The sequence below is a fragment of the Oncorhynchus masou genome, chromosome 17 (genome assembly GCF_036934945.1).
Source record: "Oncorhynchus masou masou isolate Uvic2021 chromosome 17, UVic_Omas_1.1, whole genome shotgun sequence".
NCBI classification, from domain to species: Eukaryota; Metazoa; Chordata; class Actinopteri; order Salmoniformes; family Salmonidae; genus Oncorhynchus; species Oncorhynchus masou.
In genome coordinates, this window is record NC_088228.1 from 6,524,666 (window position 1) to 6,534,396 (window position 9,731).

The following is a 9,731-nucleotide window of genomic DNA, read 5'->3' on the forward strand; positions in this document are numbered from 1 at the left end:
GTGTTGCTACCATGTCGTTGTCATGTTGTGTTGCTACCATGTCGTTGTCATGTTGTGTTGCTACCATGCTGTTGTCATGTTGTGTTGCTACCATGTCGTTGTCATGTTGTGTTGCTACCATGCTGTGTGGTCATGTTGTGTTGCTACCATGTCGTTGTCATGTTATGTTGCTACCATGTCGTTGTCATGTTGTGTTGCTACCATGTCGTTGTCATGTTGTGTTGCTGCCATGCTGTGTTGTGTTGTTGTCTTACGTATCTCTTAACGTAGTGTTGCGTTGTCTCTCTTGACGTGATGTGTGTTTTGTCCTATATTTTTATTTAATTTATTTAAATGTTTAATCCCATGCCCTCGTCCACGCAGGAGGCCTTTTGCCTTTTTCTAGGTCGTCATTGTAAATAAGAATTTGTTCTTTAACTGACTTGCCTAGTTAAATAAAAGGTTAAATAAAGGTTAAATAAAAATGTTTATATCGTTTCAGATAGGGATGTATCCACTTTCCATGTGTGTAGAAAGACTATAGACATAGGTCAGGCCCTTGCTTTTATTCACCTCATAGTTGAACGTTGCTATCACAGCCAAACATGGGAGGAGATTAATTCAACTTCAGCTTACCTCCCTACTGCAGCCAGTGACAAACTTGCCAGAGGACATTATTAGAAAGAATCAATTTATAGAGTAGAAGATTCAAGTAAACAAATATAAGTGTAATTTTATATTTATTTAATTCAAGTTCACTAACGTTAGCTTGACCTATTTGATAGTAGGCTAGTTCTGTTGTGTTAATAACGTGATAATCCACCAAGCCAATAACTATAACTATAATGATAAACTATAGGCTACATAACTATAACAACGTTGGTGAGCAATCCACACCAGAGGAAAGTTAATTGTTTATCGTTCTACAGTCCTACACTTGTCAATCAACTGAGCAACGCATCCTAGCTGCCTAAAGGCGGTAAAACAAGACCGTTTGTGACTTAATCTTTCTGGGGTCCGGCAAAAATTAAAGCAGTTTATACAAGTTAAAAAACATTACAATACATTCACAGATTTCACAACACACTGTGTGCCCTCAGGCCCCTACTCCACCACTAACACATATCTACAGTACTAAATCCATGTGTGTGTGTGTGTGTGTGTATAGTACGTATGTTATTGTGTGTGTGTGTGTGTGTGTGTGTGTGTGTGTGTGTGTGTGTGTGTGTGTGTGTGTGTGTGTGTGTGTGTGTGTGTGTGTGTATAGTACGTATGTTATTGTGTGTGTGTGTGTGTGTGTGTGTGTGTAGTACGTATGTTATTGTGTGTGTATGTGTGTGTGTGTGTGTGTGTGTGTGTGTGTGTGTGTGTGTGTGTGTGTGTGTGTGTGTGTGTGTGTGTGTGTGTGTGTGTGTGTGTGTGTGTGTGTGTGTGTGTGTGTGTGTATGCATGTATCTATGCCTGTGTTTGTGTTGCTTCAGAGTCCCCGCAGTTCCATAAAGTGTTTTTAAATCTGTTTTAAAATATATAATTCTGCTGCTTGCATCAGTTACTTGATGTGGAATAGAGTTCCATGTAGTCATGGCTCTATGTAGTACTGTGGAATAGAGTTCCATGTAGTCATGGCTTTATGTAGTACTGTGTGCCTCCCATAGTCTGTTCTGGACTTGGGGACTGTGAAGAGACCACTTGTGGCATGTCTTGTGGGGTATGCATGGGTGTCCGTGCTGTGTGCCAGTTTTTTGACAGACAGCTCGGTGCATTCAACATGTAAATACCTCTCATAAATACACGTAGTGATGAAGTCAATCTCTCCTCCACTTTGAGCAAGGAGTGAGTGACATGCATATTATTACCATTAGCTCTCTGTGTTCATCCAAGGGTCAGACGTGCTGCCCTGTTCTGAGACAATTGCAATTTTCCTTTTTTGGTGGGACCTGACCACAGAACTGAACAGTAGTCAAGGTGCGACAAAACTAGGGACTGTAGGAACTGCCTTGTTAAGAAGGCAGAGAATCACTTTGTTATAGACAGACTTAGCTACTACTGTATGTTTTGACCATGACGGTTAATGAGGTCTCTAATTCACAGATACTCGTTCAGACCATTCATTTTATTTATTTATCCTTTGTTTAACCAGGCAAGTCAGTTAAGAACAAATTCTTATTTTCAATGACGGCCTAGGAACAGCGGGTTAACTGCCTTGTTCAGGGGCAGAACGACAGATTTGTACCTTGTCAGCTCGGGAATTTGAACTTGCAACCTTTCGGTAACTAGTCCAACGCTCTAACCACTAGGCTACCTGCCGCCCCATGAGGTCTCTAACACACAGATACTGGTTCAGACCATTCAGTGCTTTCAGGGTGTGTTCATTGTCAAAGTGACAACTGCAAATAAATACTTCAATGCGCATTTAGGCCTAATTAAAAAAATAATATCATATTTATTTAAATATTTAAATGTAACAATTCAACAACAAACACCATTTAGCCTGCACATATTTTGCAGTATGCCATTGCCTCGTTGCTCAAGTAGTTTCCAAGTTATTTCCATTGTTCTAACGGTTGTCCATTCCTTTGGGTCTTATTGTGCACTGTATTCATTGCTCTGTCTGCACTTTTTGCAATGCATCAGTGCAATAATGTTATCAAAACAGGCCACAAATGATCACACCAATGAATTTTCTATCCTCAACTTCTTTCTCTTCGATGGGGTTTAACGGCGGGTTGGCATCCGACATGAATGATGCATTACCGCCACCAGCTAGACGCAGTATTGAACGAGAAAATGTTCATGCTTGCAGGAAAGGTGGAAAAAACAACATCATACAAAATACAATAACAGACAAACAAAACCCATCCCACTTCCTCAACCACAGTCCATTTCAAAACCCATCCCACTTCCTCAATCACAGTCCATTCCAAAAACCCATCCCACTTCCTCAATCACAGTCCATTCCAAAACCCATCCCACTTCCTCAACCACAGTCCATTTCAAAACCCGTCCCACTTCCTCAATCACAGTCCATTCCAAAAACCCGTCCCACTTCCTCAATCACAGTCCATTCCAAAAACCCGTCCCACTTCCTCAATCACAGTCCATTCCAAAAACCCGTCCCACTTCCTCAATCACAGTCCATTCCAAAACCCATCCCACTTCCTCAATCACAGTCCATTCCAAAAACCCATCCCACTTCCTCAATCACAGTCCATTCCAAAAACCCGTCCCACTTCCTCAATCACAGTCCATTCCAAAACCCATCCCACTTCCTCAATCACAGTCCATTCCAAAAACCCATCCCACTTCCTCAATCACAGTCCATTCCAAAACCCATCCCACTTCCTCAATCACAGTCCATTTCAAAACCCATCCCACTTCCTCAACCACAGTCCATTCCAAAACCCATCCCACTTGCTCAATCACAGTCCATTCCAAAACCCATCCCACTTGCTCAATCACAGTCCATTCCAAAACCCATCCCACTTCCTCAATCACAGTCCATTTCAAAACCCATCCCACTTCCTCAATCACAGTCCATTTCAAAACCCATCCCACTTCCTCAAACACAGTCCATTCCAAAACCCATCCCACTTCCTCAATCACAGTCCATTTCAAAACCCATCCCACTTCCTCAATCACAGTCCATTTCAAAAACCCATCCCACTTCCTCAATCACAGTCCATTCCAAAAACCCATCCCACTTCCTCAATCACAGTCCATTCCAAAACCCATCCCACTTCCTCAATCACAGTCCATTCCAAAACCCATCCCACTTCCTCAATCACAGTCCATTCCAAAACCCATCCCACTTCCTCAATCACAGTCCATTCCAAAACCCATCCCACTTGCTCAATCACAGTCCATTTCAAAACCCATCCCACTTCCTCAATCACAGTCAATTTCAAAACCCATCTCACTTCCTCAATCACAGTCAATTTCAAAACCCATCCCACTTCCTCAATCACAGTCCATTCCAAAAACCCATCCCACTTCCTCAATCACAGTCCATTCCAAAACCCATCCCACTTTCTCAATCACAGTCCATTCCAAAAACCCATCCCACTTCCTCAATCACAGTCCATTCCAAAAACCCATCCCACTTCCTCAATCACAGTCCATTTCAAAACCCATCCCACTTCCTCAATCACAGTCCATTCCAAAAACCCGTCCCACTTCCTCAATCACAGTCCATTCCAAAACCCATCCCACTTCCTCAATCACAGTCCATTTCAAAACCCATCCCACTTCCTCAATCACAGTCCATTTCAAAACCCATCCCACTTCCTCAACCACAGTCCATTCCAAAACCCATCCCACTTCCTCAATCACAGTCCATTTCAAAACCCATCCCACTTCCTCAATCACAGTCCATTTCAAAAACCCATCCCACTTCCTCAATCACAGTCCATTTCAAAAACCCATCCCACTTCCTCAATCACAGTCCATTCCAAAAACCCATCCCACTTCCTCAATCACAGTCCATTCCAAAACCCATCCCACTTCCTCAATCACAGTCCATTTCAAAACCCATCCCACTTCCTCAACCACAGTCCATTCCAAAACCCATCCCACTTCCTCAATCACAGTCCATTCCAAAAACCCATCCCACTTTCTCAATCACAGTCCATTTCAAAAACCCATCCCACTTCCTCAATCACAGTCCATTCCAAAACCCATCCCACTTCCTCAATCACAGTCCATTTCAAAACCCATCCCACTTCCTCAATCACAGTCCATTCCAAAACCCCTCCCACTTCCTCAATCACAGTCCATTCCAAAACACATCCCACTTCCTCAATCACAGTCCATTCCAAAACCCATCCCACTTCCTCAACCACAGTCCATTCCAAAAACCCATCCCACTTCCTCAACCACAGTCCATTCCAAAAACCCATCCCATAGTTCATTCCAAAATACATCCCTACACAGACCTAGGGGCCTGTGAGTGCATAATATTCACTGACAGGATTTCTTGCAAGGTCTCGGCTGCAAACTCACGAAGACCCAAGAAACATTCAGTGGCATTCACAATGATTCCAATTTTCTCTGAATTTGATTTGATTTTGAATACATACACACAGACTGTTTAGGTCAAACTACCTTGAGGTTGATGAGAAACCGTCATTGCTCTGGTGCGGCTACTACCATTGTTTCTTCCACGCCATTCCACTATTTCGGAGAGGCTTGCATAGCCTGTTGCGCACGGAAACAGGTGGAAGAGAGGGGGGGATGTGTATCTGAAGTAAGAAGCTAAATATTAGTTAGATATTAGGCCATTCATTAGCTAAATATTAGGGCGATATGTGAAATATTTACCCGTCAAAGAGCAAGGAAAATAAATGGACAGATTATTAAATGGCAGATCTAGAGTGTGTTCTTCCAGGCTGTGCTCTGTCCTCCCCGGGCACGCAGTGTGTTCCTCCAGGCTGTGCTCTATACAGCCTAGGCCTGGTTATAAAACCATTTGGATCAGTTTGGGTCTATCCTCAAGGTCCAGAAAGGTATAATTAACAGGACACTCAGATGGTCTATTTTTTTCAGGATGTATGATGCACGGTGTAATGATTGGCCTACTATAAAAAATATTAATTAAAAAAAATATGGGCTTCTCCTTTTCAACTCCCTGTAGCCTATTTTACATTCAGCAAGCAAAAACAAGCGTCTCTTGTCCAACACGCTATTAGTAGGCTAAATAAATCATTATAAATAAGTGTCCAACAAGCTTTTGTTATCTAGCTTTGGGACTCCAGAAGTTTTAGGAGGAAAAGCGCGTAATTATGTAGCCTATAGCCTATGTTAGATCGTATGCATATTAGAACACAATTCAAAAGCTCAGTATTAGGTTTAATACTGAAGTGAATATATACAGTCAATTTACACAGTGAAAGAAAAAAAAAGTTGATCACTTAACCAAATCAGAGGTAGCGGACACTACGTGCGCTCCGGAGGCAGCGCTGAGTGTGCTCTCTCCCAGTCCCTGGGTACCAGTTCGAAAAGCTACCTTATTGTTTCAGTTTTTAAGGGACAATAAATGTATCCTGCCCTTGCTACAAAAACACAATGTAATGAATAATGTTATTATTGTTTTCAAGTGAATACAAAACTCTAGTCCAGGCTTTAAACAGCAGTGAATAGCCCACGTTAATTAAATAAATAACCGCTCAAAAGCCTGGCTTTTGAATGCATATTCTTTTCGAAATAACTGCTTCCAGCCTGCCTGATTGGACAACCATTTGGATCAGTTATGGGTTTTTTTCTCGGAGGTTTAGCCTACAAGGTCCAGGCATATTAGCAGCCCCGTAATATGGTGCATTTTTTTTCAGGCTGTATCGGCTAAGAGAAACATGCTAATGCAGGAATCTCTAGTGGCACTCATATGAATTATGAAAATACTCGACCATGGAGAAAGTTGTATCCATGGCTTTCATTTTTTTAAAGCATTCGAAAATGAGGTGGATAGAACTCATGTTTGTTTTGCTTCTTCACACACTAATCCTTCCATTTCCTTTTCTCCATGGCCTGTTCTACACACTCTTCCTCTCACTCCATTTCAATGGGGATTGTCATGCCTTTTTCATGCCTTAATTAGGTGGGTCACAGTCATCTCTGTAACACCCTTCAATCCCCTGCTCAGGTCACTTAGGAGCCTTCACCACATTGTCTCCCCCTAACACATTTGGTTTCACCCCTCTTTTGGTCTTTGGTTCCCCCCCTAACAAGACCCATGTGTTTATATAAGGCAGGTGTAAAATGGAATCCCATGCTGCTTCTAGTGGGTGGAGGATGTGCCCCCTCTAAACAGCTCCCCTCTTTTCCCCCCTTTTTTCTCTCAAAAGGAAGTATATTGGATCACATTCCTTCTTTTCTTTCGTTCTTCCTTTTGGTTCATCAATTAATCTCGGTTGGACAAAGCCATCCATATGCAGACATCTGAAGTGGAGGTGGGAAAAGGAGGAGGAAAGGAGGGGTAGAAAGAGGTGGGAAGTGGGGGGGTTCGTTGGGATGGGGTTTGTTCAAAGCTGAGCGAGCATGATGACCACACCGGCGGCCCTTCTCCTCCTCTAACCACCGTGTGAACGAGCGGCGACAGCGGGGGCATTCGCCCTCATTCAGTGTGCTCTCCGAAGCGTGAGCACACATCCCCCGCAGGAGATGAAACCGCAGTGATTTAAAAGTGACCCAGTCTCTCTCTCTCTCTCTCGGACCAATAAGAAGTGAAACTATGGGAGCCTAAGAGGAGAGAGGAGGAAGAGATGAAGAATAGAGAGAGGGAAGAAGGGATGAGGGGAGGGGTCAAATACTACAGGCATGACTGCTTCAGTGTGGTTGACAACAGCCACCTTACAACAAGGGCCTTGATTGATTGAGACCCACAGTCACTCCTTCACAAAAGAGGGAGAAAGAGAGACAGAAAACAGACGAGTGAGAGAGGGGCCTAAAGGAGGGAAAAAGAGCTGTGACTGCACCTCAGCCCCCAGCCCTCTCTCAGTCTCCAACCCTCTCTCAGCCCTAACCCTCTCTCAGCCTCTAACCCTCTCTCAGCCTCCAACCCTCCCTCAGCCTCCAACCCTCCCTCAGCCTCCAACCCTCTCTCAGCCTCCAACCCTCTCTCAGCCTCCAACCCTCTCTCAGCCTCCAACCCTCTCTCAGCCTCCAACCCTCTCTCAGCCTCTAACCCTCTCTCAGCCTCTAACCCTCTCTCAGCCTCTAACCCTCTCTCAGCCTCTAACCCTCTCTCAGCCTCCAACCCTCTCTCAGCCTCCAACCCTCTCTCAGCCTCCAACCCTCTCTCAGCCTCCAACCCTCCCTCAGCCCCAGCCCTCTCTCAGCCTCCAACCCTCCCTCAGCTCCCAGCTCTCTCTCAGCCTCCAACCCTCCTCAGCCCCCAGCTCTCTCAGCCTCTAACCATGTCTCAGCATCCAACCCTCTCTCAGCCTCCAACCCTCTCCCAGCCTCCAACCCTCTCTCAGCCTCCAACCCTCTCTCAGCCTCCAGCCCTCTCTCAGCCTCCACCCTTCTCTCAGTCCCCAGCCCTATGTCAGCCTCCAACCCTCTCTCACCCCCAGCCCTATGTCCTGTCCAACCCTCTCTCAGCCCCCAGCCCTCTCTCAGCCTCCAACCTTCTCTCAGTCCCCAACCCTATCTCAGCCTCCAACCCTCTCTCACCCCCCAGCCCTATGTCCTGTCCAACCCTCTCTTAGCCCCCAGCCCTCTCTCAGCCTCCAAACCTCTCTTAGCCCCCAGCCCTCTCTCAGCCTCCAACCCTCTCTCAGCCCCCAGCCCTATCTCAGCCCCCAACCCTCTCTCAGCCCCAACCTTCTCTCAGCCTCAAACCCTCTCTCAGCCCCAAACCCTCTCTCAGCCTCCAGCCCTCTCTCAGCCCCATGTCCTGTCAAACCCTATCTCAGTCCCCAGCCCTCTCTCAGCATCCAACCCTATCTCAGCCCCCAGCCCTCTCTCAGCCTCCAACCCTCTCTCAGCCTCCTGCTCTCTCTCAGCCCCCAACCCTCTCTCAGCATCCAACCCTCTCTCAGCCTCCAACCATCTCTCAGCCCCCATCCCTATGTCAGCCTCCAACCCTCTCTCAGCCTCCAACCCTCTCTCAGCCTCCAACCCTCTCTCAGCCTCCAACCCTCTCTCAACCTCTAACCCTCTCTCAGCCTCTAACCCTCTCTCAGCCTCTAACCCTCTCTCAGCCTCTAACCCTCTCTCAGCCTCTAACCCTCTCTCAGCCTCCAACCCTCTCTCAGCCTCCAACCCTCTCTCAGCATCCAACCCTCTCTCAGCCTCCAACCCTCCCCCAGCCCCAGCCCTCTCTCAGCCTCCAACCCTCCCTCAGCTCCCAGCTCTCTCTCAGCCTCCAACCCTCCCTCAGCCCCCAGCTCTCTCAGCCTCCAACCATGTCTCAGCATCCAACCCTCTCTCAGCCTCCAACCCTCTCTCAGCCTCCAACCCTCTCTCAGCCTCCAACCCTCTCTCAGCCTCCAACCCTCTCTCAGCCTCCAGCCCTCTCTCAGCCTCCACCCTTCTCTCAGTCCCCAGCCCTATGTCAGCCTCCAACCCTCTCTCACCCCCCAGCCCTATGTCCTGTCCAACCCTCTCTCAGCCCCCAGCCCTCTCTCAGCCTCCAACCTTCTCTCAGTCCCCAACCCTATCTCAGCCTCCAACCCTCTCTCACCCCCAGCCCTATGTCCTGTCCAACCCTCTCTCAGCCCCCAGCCCTCTCTCAGTCCCCAACCCTATCTCAGCCTCCAACCCTCTCTCACCCCCCAGCCCTATGTCCTGTCCAACCCTCTCTTAGCCCCCAGCCCTCTCTCAGCCTCCAAACCTCTCTTAGCCCCCAGCCCTCTCTCAGCCTCCAACCCTCTCTCAGCCCCCAGCCCTATCTCAGCCCCCAACCCTCTCTCAGCCCCCAACCCTCTCTCAGCCCCCAACCTTCTCTCAGCCTCAAACCCTCTCTCAGCCCCAAACCCTCTCTCAGCCTCCAGCCCTCTCTCAGCCCCATGTCCTGTCAAACCCTATCTCAGTCCCCAGCCCTCTCTCAGCATCCAACCCTATCTCAGCCCCCAGCCCTCTCTCAGCCTCCAACCCTCTCTCAGCCTCCTGCTCTCTCTCAGCCCCCAACCCTCTCTCAGCATCCAACCCTCTCTCAGCCTCCAACCGTCTCTCAGCCCCCATCCCTATGTCAGCCTCCAACCCTCTCTCAGCCCCCAGCCCTATCTCAGCCTCCAACCCTCTCTCAGCACCCAGCC